Source organism: Somniosus microcephalus, chromosome 11 (assembly GCF_052327205.1).
Source record: "Somniosus microcephalus isolate GS21.2 chromosome 11, FLI_Smic_1.0, whole genome shotgun sequence".
In the NCBI taxonomy this organism is placed as follows: Eukaryota; Metazoa; Chordata; class Chondrichthyes; order Squaliformes; family Somniosidae; genus Somniosus; species Somniosus microcephalus.
Genome location: NC_140997.1, coordinates 196,442,336 through 196,470,003, shown reverse-complemented (window position 1 = coordinate 196,470,003; position 27,668 = coordinate 196,442,336). Strand labels below are relative to the sequence as shown.

At 45.6% G+C, this 27,668-nt stretch overlaps 1 protein-coding gene and 1 pseudogene across 1 annotated transcript in view; both read left to right on the top strand.

The window, feature by feature from the left end:
- The window catches only part of cacna2d3a (calcium channel, voltage-dependent, alpha 2/delta subunit 3a), a 1,196,772-nt gene that overhangs the window by 1,114,664 nt on the left and 54,440 nt on the right, over positions 1-27,668 (top strand). The gene's annotated exons all lie outside the window — the stretch shown is intronic.
- LOC147111099 (uncharacterized) lies at positions 618-11,045 on the top strand (annotated as a pseudogene).

Sequence of the window (27,668 nt, the reverse complement as noted above, 5' to 3'; positions counted from 1 at the left end):
TTTTGCTTTTGTAATAGTTCTGATGTTGGTTTGTTTCTACTTTTTAACATTGATTGCATTCAATCAACAGTTCCACTTCCCAGATAGTGCATTCTAGCATGGATTTATTTTTTTTAATTGTTAAAAAATACAAAGAAAGAAAACTTGCATGCATCTTGTATATCTTGACTCTAAACAATAGTAAGATCAATAATATCACTGTATCTGCTACTGCTCAAAGTGATTTCTACAATTGTGTGTTTGTATGCATACAAAAACATTTTATGAATAGGATCAATTACAGATATTTAAAGTGAAAAATTCTGACATTACGTCAAGAATGAAATCACATAAAATACATGGATAAATGTTCATCCCAAAGCTGTGTAATGTACAGTTTAGCTGTGTCTTGATTAAAATCGACCCTTATATTCTTAACTGCATTTTTCTGATTTAACAAGTGGATACAAGAAATACATCAAATACAACATCATTAATTCTGTGAATTAATCTTAAAGCCAGCTATAGATTCTAAATCATTAGTTTCTTTCACACAATGGAAGGAGAAAATATGTGAATTGGTAGAACTTAAAATAACCTTCTGCAATTGTGATATATGTGGGTGTTTGACTAAGATCATGAAAAATGGCTCAAATGCCAAGCATAAACTTGCAAGCATATTGGTCAAAGCTGAATCCTCCCTTTTCCAAACCCACACAAAATACTCTGACAGGTAGGAGAGGTTACAGCTCCTGCAATTAATCATAATACAAGATTCTATGTATCATAGATCAGCAGGAAGAGACAGTTATGAGGATAGATTGATTCCATAATGTATTCGTGAATTTGTATGATGAATTATTTGAATTAGACTGTCCTCTCTGCAGATGACCTTGAGAGATTTTCAATAACTGAACATTCCCAGTGGGTAATGGGATTACTTTGACATAGCAGTAGCAGACTATGTACTGGCTGACCCAACGTGGAGTAAACCAGTGGCAATGCAGCTGAAATGGATATGATAGCAGCATAATGTTGTTGAGGTTTGATCTATAAATGAGATTTTTTTTAATGGAAAGATTATCTTACTTGATTATTAATTGTATAAATAGAGAAATTACTCTTGGTGACATTAGCAGATGAACTTTTAGCGTTTTCACATGCTATTCCTCTATATTCTATTTTAACACAGGTGTTAACCTATTTCTTTTAAAGGCTGTGCCATTCGTTAAAAAGATCACTTTTTCATTCTGTCATTTATTGAGAGGCAGCTGCAGAATGCTTTGCTATAATAATTGAGCCAATGACAATTGCTGCAGGAAATATTCATAGCTACGATTATGAATGGGTCCATTTATCATAAATTATTTTTTCAGAATAAGGCAGTGATTACAAGGTAGTAATCTGAGGTATTCAGATGATGTCACATGAATAGCAGTCACCTGTATCCTGAAATCATAATCCAGAATTCACATTCTGATTTTAGTAATTATTTGTATATGCACTGTTTAGAGTTTACATGGAGATTCACCGAGATATGGATTTACATAGAAGTTACAACACAGAAACAGGCCATTTGGGCCAACCAGTCCATGTTGGCATTTTTCCTCCATGTGAGCAATTTATTGTGTTTGGTCTGGTTCTGTATTGACAGCAGCTGGCGGTGTGGTTTGGAAACACCATAGGGCTGATTTCAACTTTTGGCAGTGATGGAAAATGGACTTCAATGGAAAGGAAAATCATGCAGGGTGTATAACAGGCAGCCAATGCGCTAACACCCATTTTCCACCACCACCGTCAGTCAAAATCAGCCCTCATGTCCTTAAATCATGGTGTTGTGCACACGAGAAATATTTGTAGCAAGAACTCAATGCAGTTATAGGTTTCTAATGAGCACAATGCGCAAGTACATATGGTTAAGGAGCTCCTATTTAATATATTGCTGCTATCATTTAAAGTGGAAGAAATTCAATGGATTTTGGCCATTACAAATTGTTGAAATCATAATTAATTTGAGCACTGGATCTCATTCTCTTGTTTCCAAGTTTCTTATCTTATTGTGATAGAAATGAGCTACAGCACTGGTTCTTTAAAGGGGAAGGAAAGACTAGGGGAGTACTTTTTAGTCAAGATACTGCTGCATTTTTCAACAAAAAAAATGCTCATGAATATGAAATTTGCTGTTTTTTCCCCCACAAAGTGTAGTTTTCTTACCAGCATGGAGAACTTTGAGTCAAGTCTTCCTTCACCACTCTGGTGATGTCACCGACAGGCACAGCCTATGTGTTCCGGAATGGTTTCCTAATAAGCAGTGGGTATGTAACTTTGGATCACCTAGGAATGATGAGAAAACTATCTTATACAACTTAAGCAACATAATTATCCCTAGTAATGACTATAGTTTGAAATAGTAATCTGCGTAGACTGAACTTTCTGCTTCCTACCACCTGATTTATGGCAGCACTCAGGTGAACAGGGGTAGGGATCTGTTATGATGGATTCCCGCCAACCATCATTACCATCGTTTCATATGTCCCATTTTCCATCATTATTGTCTCAATTGCATCCAGTCATATTCTCACCCTTATAAAACCAGGGTTGCTGGTTCTAAAGAAAAGGTAGAAGTGGATTTAAGGAGCCCAGCAAGTATTTTTAAAAGATTTACTATAACCTATTTCTCAGGCAGTGCTGGCGATTTATTTTTCTTTGTATTTGAAACTTCTTTACCCAGAGAGTGGTTAGAATGTGGAACGTGCTACCACAGGGAGTAGTTGAGGTGAATAGCATAGATGCATTCAAGGGGAAGCTAGGTAAACACAAGGGAGAAAGGGTATAGAAGGATGTGTTGATGCGGTTAGTTGAAATGGGGTGGGAGGAGGCTCGTGTGGAGCATAAACACCGGCATGGACCTGTTGGGCAGAATGGCCTGTTTCTCTGCTGCAAATGCTTTGTAATGCTGAGTGATAATCGGTTTACCATTTACCTTTGTGCATTTTATTGCGGGGGCCGTTATTTACCCTTCTACAGTTGCACGGAGGGCACAAAGGATTTCCTATTGGGAGTTCCACTGTACCTTTGCTTTTTGGTGGAAAAGGAGAAGAAACAAAGAAGGAATTCCAGGTATGTCAGGCAGCACCAGAGGCACATGACACCCATCCATGGATACCTCCAGACCAAAATACAGACCGTTGCACTGTTGCCTCCACTTATAACACGAACAAAGAAAGCCATCAACAAATTCTGCCATATGTTACAGTTGGACCAATGCCCAACCTCCATGCAGGAGGAATGGAAGGAGAAGTGAAGGGGTTTAGCGAGGGAAGTGTGGGGCTCAAGCAGGGAATGTACTGGGAGCCAATGTAGGTCAGTGAGAATAGGGGTGATGGGTGAGTGAGACTTGTTGCGGGATAGGATATGGGCAGCAGATTTTTGGATGTGATGAAGTTTATGGAGGGTGGAGAAGGTGAGGCCAGTCAGTAGAGCTTTGGAATAATCGAGCCTAGAGGTGACAAAGGCATGAATAAAGATTTCAGAAGGAGATGGGCAGAGGTGGAGGTGAGCGATGTTACAGATGTAGAAGTAGGTGGTCTTTGTGATGAAGAGGATATAGGAATAGAAGCTCAGTTCAGCGTCGAATAGGCCAAGGTTGCGAACCATCTGGTTCAGCCTGAAACAATAACTAGTGAGGGGGATGGAATTAGTGATGAGGGTAAGGAGGTTGTGGTGGGGCCTGAAAACAATGGCTTTTGTCTTCCCAGTGTAATGCTGGAAGGTTTGATAGTTCAAGACTGAATATCAGACAAACAGTCTGACAAAGGCAATGAATGGGTCGAGGGAAACATAGAAACATAGAAGATAGGAGTAGGCCATTCGGCCCCTCGAGCCTGCTCCGCCATTCAATGAAATCATGGCTGATCATCCAAACTCAGTACCCTGTCCCTGCCTTCTCCCCATATCCCTTGATCCCTTTAGCCTTAAGAAATATATCTTACTCCTTCTTGAATATATTTAATGAATTGGCCACAACTGCCTTCTGTGGTAGAGAATTCCACAGGTTCACCACTCTCTGGGTAAAGAAATTCCTCCTCATCTCTGTCCTAAATGGCTTACCCCTTATTTTTAGACTGTGACCCCTGGTTCTGGACTCCCCTGCCATCGGGAACATCCTTCCTGCATCTAGTCTGTCTAGTCCTGTTAGAATTTTATAAGTTTCAATGAGATCCCCTCTCATTCTTCTGAACTCCAGTGAGTATAAGCCCAATCGACCCAATCTCTCCTCATATGTCATTCCTGCCATCCCAGGTATCAGTCTGGTGAATCTTCACTGCACTCCATGGCAAGAACATCCTTCCTCAGATAAGGCGACCAAAACTGCACACAATACTCAAGGTGTGGTCTCACCAAGGCCCTGTACAACTGCAGCAAGACATCCTTGTTCCTGTACTCAAACCCTCTCGCTACGAAGGCTAACATACCATTTGCCTTCTTAACCGCCTGCTGCGCCTGCATGCTTACCTTCAGCGACTGGTGCACAAGGACACCCAGGTCTCGTTGCACTTCCCCTTCTCCCAATCTATTGCCATTCAGATAATAATCTGCCTTCCTGTTTTTGCCACCAAAGTGGATAACCTCGAAATTATCCACATTATACTGCATCTGCCCAATCAGTCCAAATCATACTGGAGTTTCTCGGCATCCTCCTCACAGCACACACGCCCACCCAGCTTTGTGTCGTCTGCAAACTTGGAGATATTACATCTAGTTCCCTCGTCTAGATCATTAATATATATTGTGAATAGCTGGGATCCTAGGACCGATCCCTGCGGTACCCCACTAGTCACTGCCTGCCACTCGGAAAAAGACCCGTTTATTCCAACTCTTTGCTTCCTGTCTGCCAGGGAGGTGATGGAGAGGTAAAGCTGGGTGCCATTAGCGCATGTGTGTAAGCTGACCTCATGTCAGTGAATGACAACATCAAGGGCAGCATGTAGATGAGGACGAGGCCAAGGATTGATCTTTGAGAGACTCCCAAGATAATGGTGCAGTAGCAACAACAGCAACTTGCATTTATATAGCACCTTTAACATAGTAAAACGTCCCAAGGTGCTTCACAGGAGCGATAATTTGACACCAAGCCACATAAAGAGGTATTAGGACAGGTGGAAAGAGGTAGGTTTGCAGGAGCATCTTAAAGGAGGCGAGAGAGGTAGAGAGACAGAGAGGTTTAGGGAACGAATTCCAGAGCTCAGCTGAAGGCATGGCCGTCAATGGTGGTGCAAAGAAAATCGGGGACATGCAAGAGGCCACAATTGGAGGAGTGCAAAGATCTCGGAGGGTTGTAGGGCTGGAGGAGGTTCCAGAGATAGGGAGGGGCGAGGCCATGGAGGGATTTGAAAACAAGAATGAGAATTTTAAAATCGAGGTGATGCCAGACCAGGAGTCAATGTAGGTCAGCGAGCCCAGGGATGATGGGTGTGAGCGAAACTATACGGGCAGCAGAGTTTTGGATGAGCTTAAGTTTACGGAGGGTGCAAGGTGGGTGGCTGGTCAGGAGAGCACTGGAATTGTCGTGTCTAGAGGTAACGAAGTCATGAATGAGCGTTTCAGCAGCAGGTGCGCTGAGGCAGGGGTGGAGACGGGCAATGTTATGGAGGTGGAAGTAGGGGGTCTTGGTGACAGAGAGGATATGGGGTCTTAAGCTTAGCTCAGGGTCAAATAGGACACCAAGGTTGCGAACGGTCTGGTTCAGCCTCAGACAGTGGCCAGGGAGAGGGATAAAGTCGGTGGCTAGGGAATGGTGTTTGTGATGGGGACCGAAGACAATGGCTTCGGACTTCCCAATATTTAATTGGCAGGTATAGAAGCCATTGCTGTAAACATCCAAGCTTGGGCTGACAAGTGGTAAGTAATATTCATGGCACACAAGTCCCAGGCAATCACCATCTCCAACAAGAGAGAGCACAACACCCTCCCCATGACATTCAATGACATTACCATTGCAGAGTCCCCTGAAGGCACCTTTGGCTATAAATTCAACTGGCCAGCCACTTAAATGCCATGGCAACTGGAGTAGATCAGAGGCTGGGTCTTCTGAGGAAAGTGGCTCTCCTCCTGACTCCCCAAAGCCTCTCCACCACCTACAAGGCAGGATTATGATGGAATACTTTCCATTTGTCTGGATAGGTGCAGCTCCAACAACACTGAAGAAATTTGACACTATGCAGGGCAAAGCAGTCCACTTGATTGGTACCTGATCCACCAGTCTAAACATCCACCACCAACATACCACAGCTGTATTTTGCACTATTTACAGGATGCACTGCAGCAACTCGCTAAAGCTTCTTTGGCAGCACCTCCCACACCCACAACCTCCACCACCCAGAAGGACAAGGGCAGCAGGTGCATGAGAACACTATCACCTCTAAGTTCCCCTCCAACTCATGCACCATCCAGTCTTGAACATATATCGCTGTACCTTCATCATCACTGGGTCAAAATCCTGGAACCTCCTACCTAACAGCATTGTGGGAGCACTTTCACCACATGGACTGCAGCAATTTAAGAAGGCCCACCACCATCTTCTCATGGCAGCTATGGATGGACAATAAATGCTGGGCTTGCAAGCAACGCCCACATCCCAACAAGAATTAATTTTTAAAAAGCCAGATCTGGTGCTGGATGGTTAAGCCAAGATAGCCAGTAATTGCCTTTTCTGGTGTAGATGAATTCCTGCATTTAACATTCAAGAAAAATAATTACTTTCTGGCCAAGATAAGAATTTACTTTGACAGCTCAGAAAAGAGATGTCAGTCAAAAAGATTATTATAACACAGGGACAAAACCATTTGCTACCAAAGCAGCTCGTTAGAGGTTTGAGTCTGAGGGAGAATTGTTTGCTTGGGAGAATTTCAGCAGTTCTCGTCTTGGCTGCTGGACAAACACCTAACTGTGATGAGATAGTCCATTATATCAAACCTCCTCCCACACGACAGTTTAATCATATTAAGAGAGTGGAGCCTCAACTGAGCTTTTAGGCAGGCTACGCTGGCATATTTAGAAAACAGCAAATTTATCTAGTGAGCAGTATAAGCTGAGCTGTACAAGCCTGCGAGGCCTACGTTTGATCCCTATTCTGTGTTGAGTTCGTTTATCTTAACGGCATCAATAGTAGTAGAGCTACAATTGGCCCAGCCCCCCTGGGAAAATCAACCAAGTTCCTGATCCTTAATTTAGTGACCCCCGCTGGGGTATCTGGACAAGGATGAAAGGCGGTGACAGGATCATCTCAGATGTGATGCTTCCACAGTTGAGTAGTCTATCAGATTTTGATGACATACTAAATACAAGTTGGCATCTCTAATAAACATTCTTGTGGTTTAAGCTCTGTAGGCTCTCCCAGAAATAGGAAGAGGACATTTTAGTTAAAAAGGATAAAATAATGTGAGTCTAAATTTGTTTCAAAGAATATTTATGATTACCCCGTTGATTTGGTGAGTTTATCCAGGGAGTAGCTGAGCTGTACCAGCAAGGAAAGCCCAGGTTAGATCCCTGTACTGTGCTGGGTTAGTTGATCTCAGCCACGGCAGCAGTGGTAGAGCTACAATTGGCTTGCCACCTTTGGGAAAATTGAGAAGGGTTCTCACTCCTCATTGCTATCCAGTGACCCTACTGGAAATATGTGGGTATGGATGTCCGACAAGGACAGGATTGGCTCATTATGATGGCTTCCAGAGTTGAGTAGCCTGCCAGAATTCACTCTCAAGGCTCATATATAAATAATGTCCACTTCAGTAAGGTGCTGGAGGATGACTCCCTATGGATCCATAACAAGCAAGCAATCAGTGCCTTCAAGGGAGACAGGGAGGAGAGGTGACAACATTAGTAAGAGAAAAAAATGAATAAGTGAAAATCATATGCCTGTCAAATCGTATTATAAGAATTTGAGATCTTACACTATGTGCTGGATCTGCATATGGGAAATCATTTTTCTCTTCCCCAGATTGTAAAGTGCATTAGAGTCCTTTGACATAGATATTGTGCATGAACCTTAGTTTGTTTTCTGCTCAACACTTTCTTCATGGCTAGTTAGTCCCTCACAAATGGGTATTTTCCAACATGGGAAGAATAAGGCAAGGAAATGAAAATTAATTCATATCTGTTCCAACGTAGAATCTGTATTGGACTTGAAAAGACTCTGATTTAAAATGAACAATAAGGCCGAAAATCCCATCATAGGCCAGGAATTTGTGGTCAGCGGCAAAGCGAAGGCATTCACCGCTGGCCCCGAAGTAAGCGTCGCACAAATATCTCGGATTCTTTGTGTCGAGAACTTCAGGTTTTCCTATGTTCAATTCAAATCAGCGGAGTTTAGTGGGAATCCCATAGTGCGAGCTGCTGTGCTGCCACCAAGCTGTCTAAGCAGCCAATCAAAACGTAGAATTCTCACAGACAGCGAACCAGGAAGTGGGTAAGCTCTTAAAATTCTAACTTTTTAAAAATATTAGAGAGAGCAAAACAAAGATTGGGGCTCTCACATGGGGAAAAGGCAAACCTGAAATAAAGATGAACAAATTTTTAAAAAATGACTTTTTTAAGCTTCTTAACATTTTTTATTTTTATTAAAATGGATACATTTTACACTGCACAAAACTGAAAATACAGGAAACTTTTTTTTATCCGGCACCGACGGGACCGACATGGTGCCGGTTCATCAACAATTCCGGATAACCGAAAGCTATAGTAAAAGATACGGAGCTGAGAGCTCCGTATAAAGCAACAAACCCTGTTGCTTAGCAACAGGTTCAGAACAATGGCCACAAGTTCCAAGCATCTCTGTAGCTTAGCAACAGCTGCAGCCACACCCTTGCACAGCAACAGATCGAGGAAGGCAAGTAATAAAACTTACCTGAACCTACTCCTGAATTTTGCCGGTTAACCGAGATTTCCGGTTATTTAGGTGCCGGTAAATCGAAAGTTTCCTGTAGTTTTTCAGGCCCATAACCTTTGTTTAGCAGTCAATACGCTGTTAAAACCCCAGTTACACCGAATCCCTTTGGGTCTAACTTTTAGTGGGGAATTTAACAGCGTAATTACTGCAGAAGGGCCGAAGTTTTCATCAGTTTCCCTGATTTGAGAGATTTTACTAATTGCCGGCTCTGGGGTGGGGGTGGGGGCACAGCGCAGCCTGTGTCAGAGCTGTGAATGACAGACTGCAACTTCAGACAAATCCCGAAGTTGCGGTCAGTTTCACAGGCGCCATGACGGCGAACACTGCCAGTAGTAGTCATAAGTAAAGATTGGTGGTATTCTTTTTCACTAAAAAGAGCAAAGACCAGAATTTTGGCCCCAAAATGAATAATGCGCCTCCTGTCCATCATGTTCGCTGATTCACTAATCTCCATGCCATGACAGATAAGTAACTATATCTGCTGATTTTTGGAGTACAATAATCTTGGTCTGTGTTTTGAAGGATATACAGCAAATTTGTATAGATTCCATAGAGTGTAAAGTAAGTACCATAAAGAACCAGAACCTGTTGAATCCCTATCTGTGGCCCCTAAAATCATTTCCTGGGGTTTAAAGTGAGACAGTATTATTTTTAAAGCAATTGAGTGTCTGATAAGATCGTCTTATTTTAAAGGAAGGCTTTCTTCAGCAAAATTGAGTTTATTTTTTCTGGCTGTCACTGCACCAAGCAATCTACTTTAATAGCATAATGATGGAAAATGTTTGCATGTTGTACAGCCCAATCTTTAACAATTGGATTTTTAAAATTCATTCTCGGGATGTGGGCACTGCTTGCAGGGCTGGCATTTATTCCCCATCCCTAGATGCCCTGAGAAGATGGTGGTGGACCTTCTTCTAGAACCACTGCAGTCCATGTGGCAAAGGTGCTCCCACAATGCTGGTGGATAGGCAGTTCTAGGGTTTAGACCCAGTGACAATGAAGGAACAGCAATATGTGTCCATGTCACGATGTTTTGTGACTTGGAGAGGTATTTGGAAGTGATGGTGTTTCTATGCACCTGCTGCCGCTGTCCTTCTAGGCAGTGGAGGTCATCCACTGAAGGACTATAAGGTAGTTAAATCTGTCACTGCTTGTGCAGACTCTTGTTTGCTTGTAGCCAGACTACTAGATGGACCACATTGGCAAGATTGGATAGCTCACCATTTTAGCATTATCACATCCCACAGCAAGTATGTCCAGTCTCCGCCTCAGCATACCCGCTGCTGAAACCCTCATTCATGCCAGGTCGAGGTAGGAGACGGAGAGAGGGGGACATCTCAGCACCCTAGTGACAGAATTACATGTCATACAGCTACATGTACACATCAGTCACTCATATGGGCACTCATATGGGGACTGATGTCATCAGCCACTGAATGGTCATCATGTGCATAATGGTATGTGCACCCATTCTTCATACGGCATATCTAACTCATCTCTTTACTCTCCCACAGGTCCATCAAGAGCCCCCCCCCCCCCCCACCCTCGCTGACTGTCCAGGAGGAAGAGGAAGTCAACTGCTCAGAGGAGCCTCCAGGCTCTGAGGGCACAGCATCACCAGACATGAGTGCACCCAGCACCAGCACAGAGACGCACACCTCGGTGGGTCCAACGCAAGATAGAGTAGTGTTGTCACTGGGTCCGTTACAAGTCACAAGTGAGCAAGAGCAGATGGTGGAGACAGGGACAGCAGTGGAGACTCCTCGCCGGAGGCCGCAGTACGCTCCCAGCTCTGCTCAGCTGCATGCAGACACTGAGCCTCGGGCCACCCAGAAAGAGGGTGACTCCGGAGGTGCAGGAAGAAGTGCAGGGGCCTCTGACAGATTTTGTGAGCCCGATGTCTGCAAATGTTCAGAGAATGGAGGAGTCCATCTCCAACATAATCACCACCATGTCGCAGGCGATGGTGACTCTTCCATGGATAGGATGGCCACCTGCACAGAGCAGCTAATGTGCCACTCACAGGAGCACATGGTCTCTATGGAGAATAGATGGCTATCTATGGAGAATAGATGGCCGACGCTCATAGACCTCCTTTATAGGAGGGATGTCAGCTTAGACATGGGTCCTCAGGGCCCCGCTGATGTACAGCAAGGTGCTCTCCAGTTCCTTGCTAGCAGGGAAGTGCGAGTGGCCCATGAGAGGGATGACGGTGAGAGGGAACATGGAAGTGTGGGCTCCTCTCAAAGCGCTTACACTTCTCCCCCATTACCACCCCCTCAGTCAGAGCCCCAGATGGCTCCTCGGATCGCAATGGCCGAGTCTGCCCCTGCACAGTCGCAGGAGGAGCTGACTTTGGCGGGGCCATCACAGGCTCCAAAACCCAGAGGACGTCCGCCAGGAGTGTCTAACCAGTCGCAGCAAGATGCCTCTACCTCTGCTGAAGCCACATTGAAGCACCTCATTGAAACATGAGGAAGAGAAAGATGACACACAAGTAGATTTACAAGGGTAGCCACTTGGGTGTTTTAGTCAATGTTAATGGCAAGATTCCGTCAATGTATCGTCAACCATTAAGATCTTTATTTTCACCACTTTGCCATCTTGGACACTGTGGTAAACCACTGTTGTTATTGTTGTTGTTGTAGTTGCTCTTGTTGCACACTGTTGTGTCTTTGCATGCCTCAGCTGACTCCGCCCACATGCCCAGGTATAAACCAGGCTACCACGAGAGGCATGCTCTGTTCTTTGCTAATAAAAGCCTATTAATTAACACTCTGTCTTTTATGAGGAATTGATAGTGTATCAATTTTATTAGCAAAACAAAATGTCGAATCTCGGTCCGAATACTGAACAGCAGGAGCTGCATCACATGGCGCCAAATGCTGAGCAGCAGGAGCTGCTGCGAGCCCTCAGACCAACATGCCTGGACCTAGACCCCCAAGAAGCGGGTTCGGCTACCAAATTCGCACATTGGCTGCGTTGCTTCGAGGCTTACCTGCAAGCCTCAACTGTGACCCTGGACGAAAACAAGCTGGAAATCCTGGCCTCAAAGGTCAGCCACCAAGTTTATACAATAATCCAGGACGCGACGACCTACGCGGCGGCTATCGATCTGCTTAAAGGGCAATACGCACGCCCGGTAAATACGGTCTATGCCAGGCACCTCTTAAGATCCCGCAGACAGCAGCCCGGGGAATCGGTGGAGGCCTTCCTACGGGCACTACGGATACTCGGCCGAGGCTGCGATTGCAAAGAAGTATCAGCCGCAGCACACACGGAGGGACTGATCCGAGATGTTTTTGTTGCGGGTCTAAGGTCCGACTACTCCCGGCAGAGACTGTTGGAAAAGGGAGAAATGGACCTGAGAAAGGCAGTGTCCCTCGCGCTCTCGCTCGATGCGACCCACAGGAATATGGACGCTTTCTCCCCTAACCGCTCCGCACCGTGGACGCCGCAACCTTGGGTCATGGGACCGCCACCTCCAACTGCTGCTGCGATGTCCAAGGCACAGAAATGTTATTTTTGTGGCCAGGCAAAACACCCCAGAGCACGCTGCCCGGCGAGAAACGCTACCTGCTCCGGCTGCGGGAAGAAAGGAAACTATGTCAGCGCCTGCAAAGGTAAAACCACTAACGCCAGCAGCACCGCGTGCGAACCGTGGGGGCAGCCATCTTGGGCTCCCCCAGCCGCATGGGGATCGGGATCATGGGTGCCGCCATTTTGTCCGCCATCTTGGACGTCGCCAACCTCAATCACGGGGGACCCGGACTCAACCACCGCCTCATCTGACGATCACGTCGACTCGCTTGACCATACGCTGGCCTCCGTGATGCTGGACCAATCTCTCCCTCATCAACTGTCCAGGTCCATGATGGACATTACGGTAAACGGCCGCGCCACTACCTGCCTTTTTGACAGCGGGAGCACGGAGAGCTTTATCCACCCCGACACATTGCGCAGTTACTCTCTCCCGGTCCTGCCGACGCGCCATCGGATCTCTATGGCTTCCAAAGCCCAGTCAGCGGACGTCGGTGGCTACTGTGTAGTGACCCTTTCAGTACGGGGCACAGAATACAAAAATTTTAAACTTCTGGTCCTGCCCCATCTCTGCGCTGCCGTTCTACTGGGGTTGGATTTCCAGTGCCACCTTAAGAGTGTCACATTAGCGTACGACGGACCCCTCCCGCCACTCACAGTCTGCAGCCAGCAGTTTTTAAATCGCCCGCCGCGCACCATTTGCAGCCTCTCCACCCTTAAAGTTCCCCCCCCCCTCCTTGTTCGCTAACCTCACCCGCGACTGTAAGCCCATCGCTACCAAAAGCAGGCGTTACAGTGCCGGGGATAGGAGCTTCATTAAATCCGAGGTAGCGAGACTCCTGAAGGAAGGGATTATTGAGAGTAGCACCAGCCCATGGCGAGCACAAGTGGTGGTAGTGAAGACTGGCGGAAAACAGCGCCTAGTTATTGACTACAGCCAGATGATCAATCGCTACACCCAGTTGGATGCATACCCACTCCCCCGCATATCTGACATGGTCAATCAGATAGCACAATATCAGGTGTTCTCGACGATTGATCTGAAGTCGGCATACCACCAGCTCCCCATCAGGGCTGAGGACCGCCAGTACACGGCTTTTGAAGCTGACGGTCGTCTCTACCACTTCCTCAGAGTTCCCTTCGGCGTCACCAACGGGGTTTCAGTCTTCCAACGGGAGATGGACCGGATGGTTGACCAGAACGCGCTCCAGGTCACTTTCCCCTATCTAGACAACGTCACCATCTGCGGCCACGACCAGCAGGACCATGATGTTAATCTAGAGAAATTCCTCCGTACGGCCCAGCGGCTGAATCTAACATACAACAAGGACAAATGTATGTTTCGTACCACGCGCCTTGCCATTCTTGGCTGTGTAGTGGAGAACGGAGTCATTGGCCCCGACCCCGACAGGATGCGCCCCCTTATGGAGCTCCCCCTCCCCCACTGCCAAAAAGCACTGAAGAGATGCCTAGGGTTTTTCTCGTACTATGCTCAGTGGGTGCCCAACTATGCGGACAAAGCCAGACCCCTCATCAAGTCCGCCTCCTTCCCTCTGACAGCAGAGGCATGTGCAGCCTTCACTCTCATAAAAAGAGATATTGCGAAGGCCACAATGCACGCAGTGGATGAGTCCATCCCTTTCCAAGTGGAGAGCGACGCATCCGACTTCGCCCTAGCTGCAACCCTTAACCAGGCGGGGAGACCCGTGGCCTTTTTCTCAAGGACCCTCCAGGGCCCCGAGATTCGACACTCCTCTGTCGAAAAGAAGGCCCAGGCCATTGTGGAAGCGGTGCGACATTGGAGGCATTACCTGGCCGGAAAACGATTTACCCTGCTCACTGACCAGCGTTCAGTAGCTTTTATGTTTAATAATAAGCAGAGGGGCAAAATCAAGAATGACAAGATCTTGAGGTGGCAAATCGAACTCTCCACCTACAATTACGATATCTTGTACCGGCCCGGGAAACTCAATGAGCCCCCAGATGCCCTATCACGTGGTACATGCGCCAACGCACAGGTTGATAGACTGAAGACCCTCCACAATGACCTCTGCCACCCGGGGGTCACCAGGTTTTTTCACTTCATCAAATCCCGTAACCTGCCCTACTCCATCGAGGAGGTCAGGACCTTGACCAGGAACTGCCAAATCTGTGCCGAGTGCAAACCGCATTTTTATAGGCCAGACAGGGCAAGCCTGATCAAAGCCACGCGCCCCTTTGAGCGGCTGAGCGGCGATTTTAAAGGGCCCCTCCCCTCCTCTGACCGCAATGTGTACTTCCTCAATATAATTGACGAGTACTCCCGTTTCCCGTTTGCCATCCCTTGCTCAGACATGACCAGTACCACGGTCATTAAATGTCTGAATGACCTCTTCGCCTTGTTCGGTTTCCCTAGCTATATTCATAGCGACAGGGGCTCATCCTTTATGAGCGACGAACTTCGTCAGTACCTGCTCGCGAGAGGTATTGCTACAAGCAGGACCACCAGCTACAACCCCCGGGGGAATGGCCAGGTGGAACGAGAGAATGCGACGGTCTGGAAGGCAGTCCTTCTAAACTTGAAATCTAAGGGCCTTCCGACCTCTCGCTGGCAGGAGGTCCTCCCTGCGGCGCTCCATTCCATTCGGTCACTGCTTTGTACAGCCACCAATGCCACCGCTCACGAGAGAATGTTCTCCTTCCCCAGGAAGTCCACATCGGGGATCTCGTTACCGACATGGCTGACTTCTCCAGGACCCGTCCTACTGCGGAAGCACGTGAGGTCCCATAAGACGGACCCCCTGGTCGAGAGGGTGAGCCTCCTCCACGCCAACCCTCAGTACGCTTACGTGGTGTACCCGGACGGGCAGGAGGACACAGTCTCCATACGAGACCTCGCACCTTCGGGTGCTCCCGAAACACTTCCTTCGCCACCCACCACTACCCACGCCTACCCCCAGGTTGCTTACGTAGCGTACCCGGACGGGCGGGAGGACACAGTCTCCACATGAGACCTCGCACCTTCGGGTGCCCCTGAGACACCACCATCGCCACCCACCACTACCCACACCCCGACCCCTGTAGACGGCATGCCGCAGCCCCAGGACCCGCCATTGACTACACAACCTCTCAACGAGACGCCAGGTTCGGCGTTGGATGCTGCACCATTACCGCCGCTGCTACGACGATCAGGACGGCATACAAGGCCACCTGATAGACTTAATTACACGAACTTTTAGTTTACACGAACTTTTAGTACACTTCACCCCGCCGGACTCAATTTTAAACAAGGGGTGAATGTGGTAAACCACTGTTGTTATTGTTGTTGTTGTAGTTGCTCTTGTTGCACACTGTTGTGTCTTTGCATGCCTCAGCTGACTCCGCCCACATGCCCGGGTATAAAGGTGACTGCTCTGCAGTCCCCTGCCCTTTTGGATACCAGGCTACCACGAGAGGCATGCTCTGTTCTTTGCTAATAAAAGCCTATTAATTAACTCTCTGTCTTTTATGAGGAATTGATAGTGTATCAGACACATTTGTGTGCACCTCTGGAAGTAGCTTAGTGAGTTGCAGTGACTGGTGAGACATAACAACCTCCAACAATGGTGGTCAGTGTGAAAGGAATGGCTTGGTTATTGTATGGATCCTTTATGGTGCTGCTGTGGGGTGGTGCCAACTTGGCGCATCATGTGGCAGCCATATGGGCATACAGCGTAAAGTTAAATAAATCTGGACTTGATGAGGCCATCCCTGGCCTCCCTGGCAGCAATATGCTCGGGTGCTGATGCCCTGTGCAGCATCTGGTGATTGTGGAGAAGGTTGGTGATGCTGTTGTTGGTGCTACTGGTGTGCCTGGTGCTGCTGGTGTTGGGGCTCATTGTGGTCCGATTCTGAGGACCAAGGTGAGACAGTATACACGGCACCCATGCTGATGGAATAGATGGCAGGTCAAGTAGAGTTGACAGAAGCAATTTGTCAATGGTGAGAAAGATTCTTCCAATGAGGGGACACTGGATGGGGACTTTGCAGGAAACACCTGCAGCCTGCAGAAAGTTAAATCTGTGCTAGCAATTTAGTCAGCAACAGCTTCTGCCTGAGGAAAGTGATCAGCTGTGAGGTCGGAGCTTTTATAGTACATTTGATGTTGTCAAGTAATCACCTGGAGCAATGGCCACTCAACTCCCGCCTCAGGTTGATAGACATGATTCCCAAGCTGCGTGAATCCCGTGGCCATGCAGGGAAATTTGAAATGTAGGGGGGAAAAGGTAGTGTCCGACAACAAGCTGCTAATGATTTCAGTTAGGTGGCCCACCTCTGCCGGTCGTGTTGCCGCCACACCGGCAAGCATGCCCGAGGAAAGGCGCTTGGGGGCGGGATGACAGCGGGTTCTCAAACCGCTCCAACTTTTTTCAAATTTCCCACCCAACCCGCCTCCAATCGTGCTCGCATGGACCCCAGAAAATTCAGGCCCTAGAGTTTCACAGCACGGAAAAAGTCTGCTTGCTTCACAGTTCTTGTGCTAGCTCTCTGAAAGACCTGTCCACTTAGTCCCACTTTCCTAGTCCTTTCCCCATTACTTTTTTTTTCTTATTCAGATATTTACCCACTTTTCTTTTAAAAGATATTGGGGAAGAAATTCGGTATCGCCCCGTTTGGGGTGCAATTATTGGCCGGGCGCAAAGTTTAGCGCCTGGTGCTAATTATCGCCTCCGACTGCAAACTTGGCTTCTATCACCCCTGGAGGTGATTGGAGCGCTATATCAGGCGCTACACACCTCTCTTAAGGCGCTAACGCTGAGGAGCGAGGCGCTACCTCAGAGCGCTGGCGAAGCTCATGTGATGTCAGTCAGCAATGGAACACAGACACACTGGCGCCGGCCAGTTCTTAGAGGGGAGGGTCGATCTTGCTTTCCATCCACACCCTGCTCATTGCAGCCTTGAATCTCAGCCTGGAGAGACCTGTACATCAAATCTGCTAGAAAGAACAATGGAGAGGCCCAGGGAAAGAGCTCAGGGTGCAGCCCCCATAGTCTCTACTAAATCGATGCAAGGAAGGTCAAATCAAAATGAACCAGCAAAGTGATGCTCAGTACCCAAAACTCCTTCACACAGCGTTGAATCTCTCCAGAAGTCTCTCTCAGAATGCGTGGTGCAAAAATGTCGCCGACAAAAAAAGGCAGGAAGCAGTCGCCTTTAAATAGCGCTCCCCAGTCCCTTCCCGACTGCAAAACATTCCCCTCAACCTGTCGTTGCTAGCAGCAGGCGGAAAGGCAGGGGGCGCCACTCAATATCCGATCCGGGGCTTTGCCCTTCGACTGACGTCACGATCTGCGGGCGCAGGAGATCGTAGCGGTAGTGTTTAGCGCTGCCGCAAAATGTCTGGTCAATTTTGCGAGCAGCGCAAACATCGCCGCGCCTGGGCGCTAGTTGCTTTGCACCCATTAGCGCCCTCTTAGGGTGCTAACAGGAGGTGCGAAGCAACCGAATTTCCCCCCCCCCATTATGCATTCTACTTCCACCAGTTTCTAGTAGGGCGTTCCATATCCTAATGTGTTAAAAAAAAATTGCTGCCTCTCTGTTCAATGCTTTGGTGATGATCTTAAGCTTATGTTATTGAACAACAGCAACTTGCAATTATATAGCACCCTCAACAGAAAACCATCTCAAATGGTTCACAGAGACATAGTCAAAAAACAGACATGAAGCCAAGTAAATAAATATTAAGAGAAATGACCAGCTTGGTTAGAGAGGAGGGTTTTAAAGGAGGAGAGTGAGGTGGAGATGTGCAAGGGTTTAGAGATGCAATTCCAGAGCATGAGGTCTAGACAGTTGAAGACACAGCCACCAGAAATAGTTTTTCCTTGCTTACCTTATCATAAGTTTGAACACCTCTATCAGATCTCCTCTTTACCTTTTCTGGTCTGTTGAAAGAAGCCCAGTTTTTTTTGTCATCTCCTCATGACTAAAACCTTTCATCCCTGATATCATCTTACTGAACCTCTTTGGAACCCTCTCCCTGCCCTTGACAGCCTTCCTAAAGTGCAGTACCCAAAACTGGACCCTATATTCTAACTTCTTTAGTTTCTTTACTTGTCCCATTACCATCTCCTTTTGCCTTGCACCATCATCCATTTTGTCTCTTAATCTCTCCTGCCTTCCATCCTAACACAGACCTTCCCTTTTGTTCTTTCCTCCCCTCCCCCGTCTCCCTGCCCCTACACTTGTTTAAAAACCTGTAGCATCTCCAAATTTTTCCAGTTCTAACGAAGGGTCATCGACCTGAAGCGTTAACTCTGTTTCTCTCTCCACAGATGCTGCCTGACCTACTGAGTACTTCCAGCATTTTGTTTTTATTCCATATTCTAACTGTGGCCTAACTAATGATTTGAACAGAAATAAAAACAGAAAATGCTGGAAACACTCAGGCGTCATCTGTGGAGAGAGAAACAGAGTTAACCTTTCAGGTCGAATGACCTTTCATCAGAAGGGTCCACTGCTGTTTCCAGCATTTTCTATTTTTATTTCAGTTTTCCAACATCCACATTGTTTTTTTTTGTTTTAGTAATTTGAACAGGTTTGAACATTGTACTCTTTGGCTTATTTTTAAAACTTAGAGGGGGAGAAATTCGGTTGGTTGCGCCACCGATTAACGCCTAAAAAGGCCGAGAAGTGGGGCGTTAGCCAATTTCCGGGCGGGCGCAAGGCGCCTAGCGCCTCACCCCATATTGAGCATGCATTTAGCGCCGGCGCTAAATCTTAGCGCCCGCTCATGGGCGCAGGCTGATTATGATGTCATTTGAGTGTGCAACGCCTTTTGGGCGCCCCGGACTGGAAATTCAGTGGCGCCCCCCTCCGTAGCACCTGGCACTAATGGTGACAGCTTACCTGGACCTTACCAAGTCGCTCTCGGGCTGGAGGAGTGTTATTTAAAGGGGACTGGTGTGGTTTAAAAGCGGCAGCCATTTTTGGTGCACAACTTCCTCGAGAGCTACAAAGTGTTGCTGAGCTGCACACTGAGAGCCATTTGACCACTGACCCAGCGCAGGCAGACGATCTTCAGCCTTCTGACCATCACCTTGCTGTTGGTGAGCCTTGACAACGGGGAACCTTCCTGTGGGCACTTATTAAGGAGGCTGCATTGGAGGGGAATGTCCTGCTGCTGAATCATCTGGAAAGGGCACTGAGACGCTAGGAGAGGGGGGGCGGGCATGGCCAGACGGAGGAGGGCCAACAGACGTCGCCACAGCAGACCTTACACTGGCAGGGTTTTCCAACAGCAGTTTTCCTGCATGAACATGCCGGAGGAGCAGTGTGTCAGAAGGCTGCGATTTAGAAAGGAGGCGGTGACTGAGCTGTGCCAGCTGCTTCAGCCAGATCTGCAGCCTCAGATAAGGCGCAGGACATCTCTGTCGGTGGCTGAGAAGATGCCTGCTGGCCTGAACTTCTACGCGAGCGGCTCTTCTCAGGCTGCGCGTCAGAGGCTGATCAGAAGTAGCTTCTAGGCCCCTCTCACGGAATGCTTGCTGCCATTCCAAGAACAGGAATGGAACCAGTCTGATACCCCCAAGCCTGTGAAGGGCAAGATGCATGTAAATGGAAGGCATGGCCATTGTAAATGAAGAAAGTGTTTCATTACGCAAAATGTGGTTCCTTCAAACATGAGAAAGCTATGGCAACAGAAAGCAAAACTAATACACTGACACATAACTGCCTCTCACACCCGGGAGACTGTCCAAAACATAAATCACATTCCGACCATCTTCCTTGGCCTTGATTCCACTGCGCCAACCAAAGCATCCAATGCCCCATCAGTGAGGCGTTCCGCCCTCTGCCTCACCCTTTCCATTTCTTGCTAGGCTGGTGCGCCACAGGTAGGCTCCCACCGCTTTGAAGGCCTACAAGGCAGTGAGTGTGTCTGGTGATGCCAATTGACCTGCCCCTTTAAGAGCTGGCCGGCGCCAGTGTGTCTCAGGGAAAGTGATTATTGAAAGCACCTGCGTTGCGCCCCGCCGCCGCTAAATTGGGTTGCGCCCCCAGGTTAGCGCCTTAAGAGCCTCGTGCAGCGCCTGATTTAGCGCCGCAATCACCCTCAGGGGCGCAACGACCCAATATCGCGCCAGGTGGCGCTAAATCACAACTGGCACTAGGCTTTGCGCTTCGCCAGAACTAGCGCCCCAAACGGGGCTATACCCAATTTCTCCCTCCAAGAGTGATTGGGGTAATAAAAAGGTGTTTTGCAGTGTGCCCTTGCAATTGTATGCTGAAGGATGTGATGGAGGTGAGGGAACTGTTGAGTGTGGTGGGGGAAGGGGTGAAAGGAGTGTTGTTGGGCGCTGTTGAGAGGTGAAGCGCTGTATTCACCCTTGCTGCTCTTTGTGCAAGGGCACATATTTGAGGTCATTGAATCTCTTTCTACATTTGAACCTCGGTCCTGGGGTTGATACTGGTGGCACTGACCCTGTCAGCCATCTCTGTCTAGGCCTGCTTAACAATGGCCTTGTGACTGCTTCCGCGGCTGCTGGGAAACAGTTCCTCGCTCTTTGCCCTGACATCAGGAAAGCAAAGGACAGCCCTCCAACTCATCTCTGTTGGCAAAATTTCTTGAAGAATTGGACAAGCAAAATTGAAAGTGGGGAATGCAGCCTCACTTTAAGAGGTGCGTGTTTGCTTTAAATCGGTCACAGGAGGCACATCGGATGTTGTGCATGTCATGTGGGCGGGTTGCTTGATTCCCAATGCGATCAGGACAGCAGCCCATTAGTCAAATGGAAATGAGACCTGGGAGTTAAAATTGCCCGGGCCTCATGCCAATGATGTCACAGGGACTTCCCCCCCCCCCCCCCACTTCCCGATCAGCGCCCCAAGTTAAAATCAGGGCTTTGATTGTTTTCTTGATGTTTTCCCCCTCACCACCCCTGTTTTGCACTGTACAAAAAAGGAGCAGTCTAATTTTCAGTTCCCAGTTCTAATGAAGGGTCTATACCCAAAACATTAACCTGCCTTTTCTCTACTCAGGCGCTGACGGGCCTACTTTGTATTTCCAGCATTTTCTGGTTTTATTTCAAGTTTCAAGCATTTGAAGTTATTTTTCTTTTTTATACCCTTATACTAAGCATATATTTCATCTGCGCACGCATACAAGATGAACTTTACCAATCTTACATTGCTGTCTGGGAACCTTGCTCATTGGCAGCACTTATTAGACATTAGTTGGTTTACCAACCATTTAAATTAATTATTGGGAAATCAGACACAGTGCACACCCAAATTTGAAATAGTCACTACCAGCTGACACCACAAAGTCAGAAAATTACTCCTATACCTTCCTTCAACCAGGAAAACAGAGCAGGCCACGGGCTTCAGTTTGATCATGGGCAATGGTGCTCAGTGATCATTCAACAGGGGGTGCACTTGTAACAGAAAGAAAAATGTCAGGTTTCCCTTTCATCTTCCCCCCACAAAGTAATACATTCTTAGTAGTCATGAGGCCCTCATCAGGACAGCCAATAGCTGACAAACCATCCAGTGAGAAAGTCAACACTGTAACTACAGGCTCGTCTATAAAAAAACTTGAAATATAATCGTGTTTTCATTTATGAATTGTACTGTTGCTATCAGACAGAGCTGTCAAAAACAAAAAAGTTTCTATGTTCCTGTAGCTTGAATTTTATCGTTATGTTTACCCAAGAAGACAGTGACTTATAGAGTGTGCATCAAACTGAAGTCAGTGGATCAAAGAGAACTAAATACTTATTCAAGCATTGTGTATTTCATATAAGTGCTCTTTAAATGGCAGATTAATTCTGTAGGTCTTTTATTTATTTTAAGAATATAAAAGAAATTCCTCCCCTAATACTTAAGTTACCCTTAGGGTCCAGGGATTTTACTTATTAGCTTTCTACTTGATATTAAATATTCCTTGTGCCTTGCCAAGACCACCATGCAGCAGCAGGTATGCCCTGCATCTGGTCTTATTCCAGCACTATGACAGGACATGGGCTGGAATGTAGCTGTCTGAACAGCACAACTAATTCAGACCATGTGGCTATAATCTCAGATATGGCAACGGAAGATGGGATAAAGTCAGAATACCCCACACTTTGACTGGCTAAAGAGTTTGTAAAGATCAGTTTTTGTTAAAATAAAATATAGACGCATTACTGATATTTCTGTGAAATTATTTGACATAAGTAAGAACTGCAGGTGCCAAAAGAACAAATTGAATCCAAAATATAATTTGAGACTTGAGGAACATTAAATAAATCTAAAATATATTTCTAAAGGAGGAAAATCCTGATTAAGTAAATTTGCTTGTTTAAAACGCACTAAACTATATTTTATAAAGTATCTCTCATCTTCTACTCTTCAAAGTGTGCTGATTTAATTTTTAATTCTATTATTTAATATAATTTGAGTACTTAAATATTTCTTCATAAAGAAAAAATAGTTGATGAATATTGGGTAATGCTAGTAAACTATATACTGACCAAATAATTATTTGATGTTTTTCATGTGGTTTTAGATTTTACGTTTTACTAAATGTTACGACTGGGTTTCTAGTTGTCATGAAGCTGGCGACATGAAACATTGGAAGAATCTTTAAACATTTAAAGCACTCAGGTCTCAAAGCAAACTTTTAACAAAAAATAAATACAATGTGTAGTTTTACAAGAGTTTCATTTGTTTTCCATTTGCCACATAAACCTTTCAATTGTAACTGATCCATCCTTCTACAACCAGTAGAGCAGTAGACCCCTATGTGGCTTTTGATCTTTATGAATTAGCCATCAGAAGACATATTTTAATGAGATAAAACACACAGAGCTGGCAGCTCTCCCCAATTTGAAATGCCTCCGGGCGGCGGCCACTAAGTCAATCTCCTTTTGTAAGTTATCTTTGCTTCTATGCAGTCAGTCAACATCAGCCACTTAGATGAGACTTGGTGGAAAACAGATAGGGGATGGAAGATTACAGAAGCAGAATGGGAAGGGAAAAGTTTTGATATTACTAAGATTTCTATCAGTAATGCATGTCTACTGGTCCAACCACCCAGAACTTTGATATTATTCCATGATTTCAACAACTATTGATTGCATCTTTCTTTAATACAGTACCTCTTAGGACTCCCAGTGGAGATGCATTTATAGGAACATAGGAACAGGAATAGGCCATTCAGTCCCTCAAGCCTGTTCCGTCATTCAGTGACATCATGGCTGATCTGTGACCTAACTCTATATACCTGCCTTTGGCCCATATCCCTTAATACCTTTAGTTAACAAAAAGCTATCAATTGACGTTTGCAGAAGAGAGTTCCAAACTTCTACCACCCTTTGTGTGTAGACGTGTTTCCTAATTTCACTCCTGAAAGGTCTGGCTCTAATTTTTAGACTATGCCCCCTAGTCCTAGAATGCCCAAACAGTTTCTCTCTATCTATGTTTTCTGTTATCCTTAATACCTTGTTACCCTGTTCTATCCTTTTTAGGTCCAAAGTGGATGGCCTCACATTTGCTTACATTGAAATCCGTTTGCCACAGTTTTGCCCATTCACTTAATCTATCAATATCCCTTTGTAATTTTATGCTTTCATCTACACTGCCTACAAATCCACCTACCTTTGTGTCATCAGCAAATTTCAATATATGGCTTTCTATGCCATCATCTAAGTCATAATAAATACTATGAATAGTTGAGGGCCCAACACAGATCCCTGTGGGACACCACTAGTCACATCCTGCCAATTTGAGTACCTAGCCGTTAATCCCTACTCTCTGTCTCCTGCTGCTCAGCCAATTCCCTAACCAGGTCATTCAAGCGGAAATAGTTTCTCACTATCTACCCTGCCTGTTCCCCTTAATATCTTGAAAACTTCGATCAGATCACCCCTTAACCTTCTAAATTTTGGGGAATACAACCCTAATGTGTGTAATCTCTCCTCATAATTTAACCATTGAAGTCCGGGTATCATTCTGGTAAACCTACGCTGCACTCCCTCCAAGGTCAATATACCCTTCCTAAGATGTGCTGCCCAGATCTGCTCACAGTACTCCAGGTGTGTTCTATCCAGGGTTTTGTATAGCTGCAACATAACTTCTATCCCCTTGTATTCTAGTCCTCTAGATATAAAAGCCATTAGCCTTTTTGATTATTTTCTGTATCTGTTCATGACATTTTAATGATCTATGTACCTGGACCCCCAAGTCCCTTTGGACCTCCACTGTTTTTAGCTTTTCACCATTTAGAAAGTACCTTGTTCTATCCTTTTTAGGTCCAAAGTGGATGATCTCACATTTGCTTACATTGAAATCCATTTGTAACAATTTTGCCCATTCACTTAATCTATAAATATCCCTTTGTAATTTTATGTTTTCATCTACACCGCCTACAATGCTGCCTATCTTTGTGTCACCGACAAATTTGGATATATGACTTTCTAGGCTATCATCTAGGTCATTAATAAATACTGTGAATAGTTGAGGCCCCAACACAGATCCTTGTGGGACACCACTAGTCACATTTTGTCAATTTGAGTACCTGCCCATTATCCCTACTCTCTGTCTCCTGCCGCTCAGCTAATTTCCTAACCAGGTAAATAATTTGCCCTCAATTCCGTGGGCTTCTACCTTAGTTAACAGTCTCTTATGTGGGACTTTATCAAATGCCTTCTGGAAGTCCATATAAATAACATCCACAGACATTCCCCTGTCCAATACTTTAGTCACGTCTTCAAAAATTAAATCAGGTTTGTTAGGCACGGTCTACCTTTCACAAATCCATGCTGGCTTTCTCTGATCCACTGAAAGTTTTTGAGGTATTCAGTCACCCTATCCTTAATTATAGACTCTAGCAATTTCCCGACAACAGATGTTAGGCTTACTGGTCTATAATTCCCTGGTTTCCCTCGCTCACCATTCTTAAATAGCAGAGTGACATACGCAATTTTCCAGTCTAAAGGAACGGTTCCTGGATCGAGAGAACTTTGGATGATTATAGTTAGGGCATCTGCAATGTGCTCACAAACCTCCTTTAAAACCCTGGGATGGAAACCATCTGGTCCTGGGGATTTGTCACTTTTTAGTGCCATTATTTTCTTCATTACTGTTATTTTGCTTACGTTAATTTTATTGAGTCCCTGTCCCCGATTCAATATTAGTTTCCTTGAGATTTCTGGCATGCCATCCTCTCCTACCGTAAATACATGGTCATGAGCTGACTTGTGGATATCCTTCTGCACAGCAATGCATTCTGATCATGTGGCACTAGAGTTAGCTACCAAATTGTTCTAGACAGAATAATATGGGCCCTCTGATTGATTTGTATTAAATTCCTATTGAGTTGGTCTGTCTTTTTGAAATAGATTTTGCAAGTAGCAACAGAGCACCCTCAAATAGACAATAACAGGAACCTTCAGCTCGAAGGAAGAAGCTGATTACAAGGGCTTGCCTCATCATTTTACTTTGAATGTGAATAATCTTTTAGATCTCTTTTTATCCTCCTCTCCAATTGGTTTCTGTCACTTTACCCAATTCTAAAGTGTCTAAAAAGCTGTAACTAATTTACAAATGATGAAGACAGAATATGCCCCCACCTCCAATACCAAAGTCACTGGAATACATGTCCAAGTCTACAGAAGAATCCTTAAAAGTTAAAATTTCTGGAAGTAAATAGTTGTAGATTCAAGATTTTTTTTGAATTGATCAAGCAATGCTGGTTTATTTTTTCCAACCAAATATCCTTAATTTATCCTTTGTTGAAAGTTGGCTTAAGGAAAGAAATTGCATTCATGTAGCACCTTTCATGAACTCAGGACATCTCAGTGCTTTACAGCTAACGAAGTACTTTTGAAGTGTAGTCACTGTTGTAACGTAGTGAAATGCGACAGCGAATTTGCGCACAGCAAGGTCCGACAAACAGCATGAAATAAATGACCAGATATCTGTTTTAGATATTGGCTAAGGGATAAATGTTGACTTAGAGAAACCCAGGAAAATGCCACAACTCTTCTTCAAATAGTGCCATGGGAACTTTTATATCCACCTGAGAAAGCAGATGGGGCCTCAGTTTAACATCTCACTTCCTCAGTACTGTACTGAGATAATGTGCTCAAGTCGCTAGAGTGGGGCTTGAACCTACAACCTTCTGAATCATAGGCAAGAGTTTACAGTCTTGTACAATACAGTAATTTCTTCTTCAGCCTTATGCTTGCCACTTAAATCTAAATAAATTCACTGATTTTTGGAGTAGCTCACAATATGCATTAATGTACAGATGTATTGTGGTCATTGATCAATGATCATTTGGCCTACCCTAGTCAAATTGATTTAATTTATGAAATTATGTTTACTTTTGTATCACTGTGATGACTACCTGGTAGTTGAGGTACATGGCCTGGGATAGGTAACTATCTCTCTCACTGCTTAGCTGCAGAGTTCTGGTTATTGTGCCAACAACTTTCAAAGTAGAATCTCCTATTCTAATGGGAGTCAGAAAAAATTCATTAAAGTACAATTACAATGGACTCCTTAAATAAATGAATGGAATTCGTAAGAGATAGGTGGGTTGATGGGAAAAGAGTTGCTACATCATTACAACAACAACTTGCATTTACATAGTGGGGTTGAATGTCCACGGGGGTTCTCATGCTCGTCTGCTGTAAATTTGTCGGAACATCCATGGAAACCCCGGAAAAAAGGTGCAAATGCACAACTTCACTCTCAGCGTGTTTAATATAGAAAATATTCCACGTCGCTTTACAGAGGGGGAAATAATAAAATAGGTAAAGCTGAGCCATGGTGCAAGAATTATGCTGACAGCTTGTTCAAAAGATAGGTTTTAGAAGGTGTTTAAATGTGGAGCGAGAAGAGAGAAGGTTCCAGAGAGTGGGGCCAAGGCTCTGCTACCAATGGTGGGGGCAAAAAGAGTGGGGGGGGGGGGTCCACAAAAGGCCTGAGTCGGAAGGCTAAATAATATGGGAAGAGATATAAGGCTAGAGGAAATTGGGGCATAGTCATGGAGGGATTTGAAGACCCAAACATGGATTTAAAATTCAATGCATTGGAGAAAGAAGCTAATTAAAGTCAGTCAGTCAGGACAGAGGTGACAGGCAAGTGCAAGTACAGGACAGAATGCAGACATTTGAGTTTTGGACAATTTGTAATTTAGGGAAGATGGAGAATGGGAGGCCCACAGGGAGGGCTTTGTTGAAATTGAGTCTAGAGATGACAA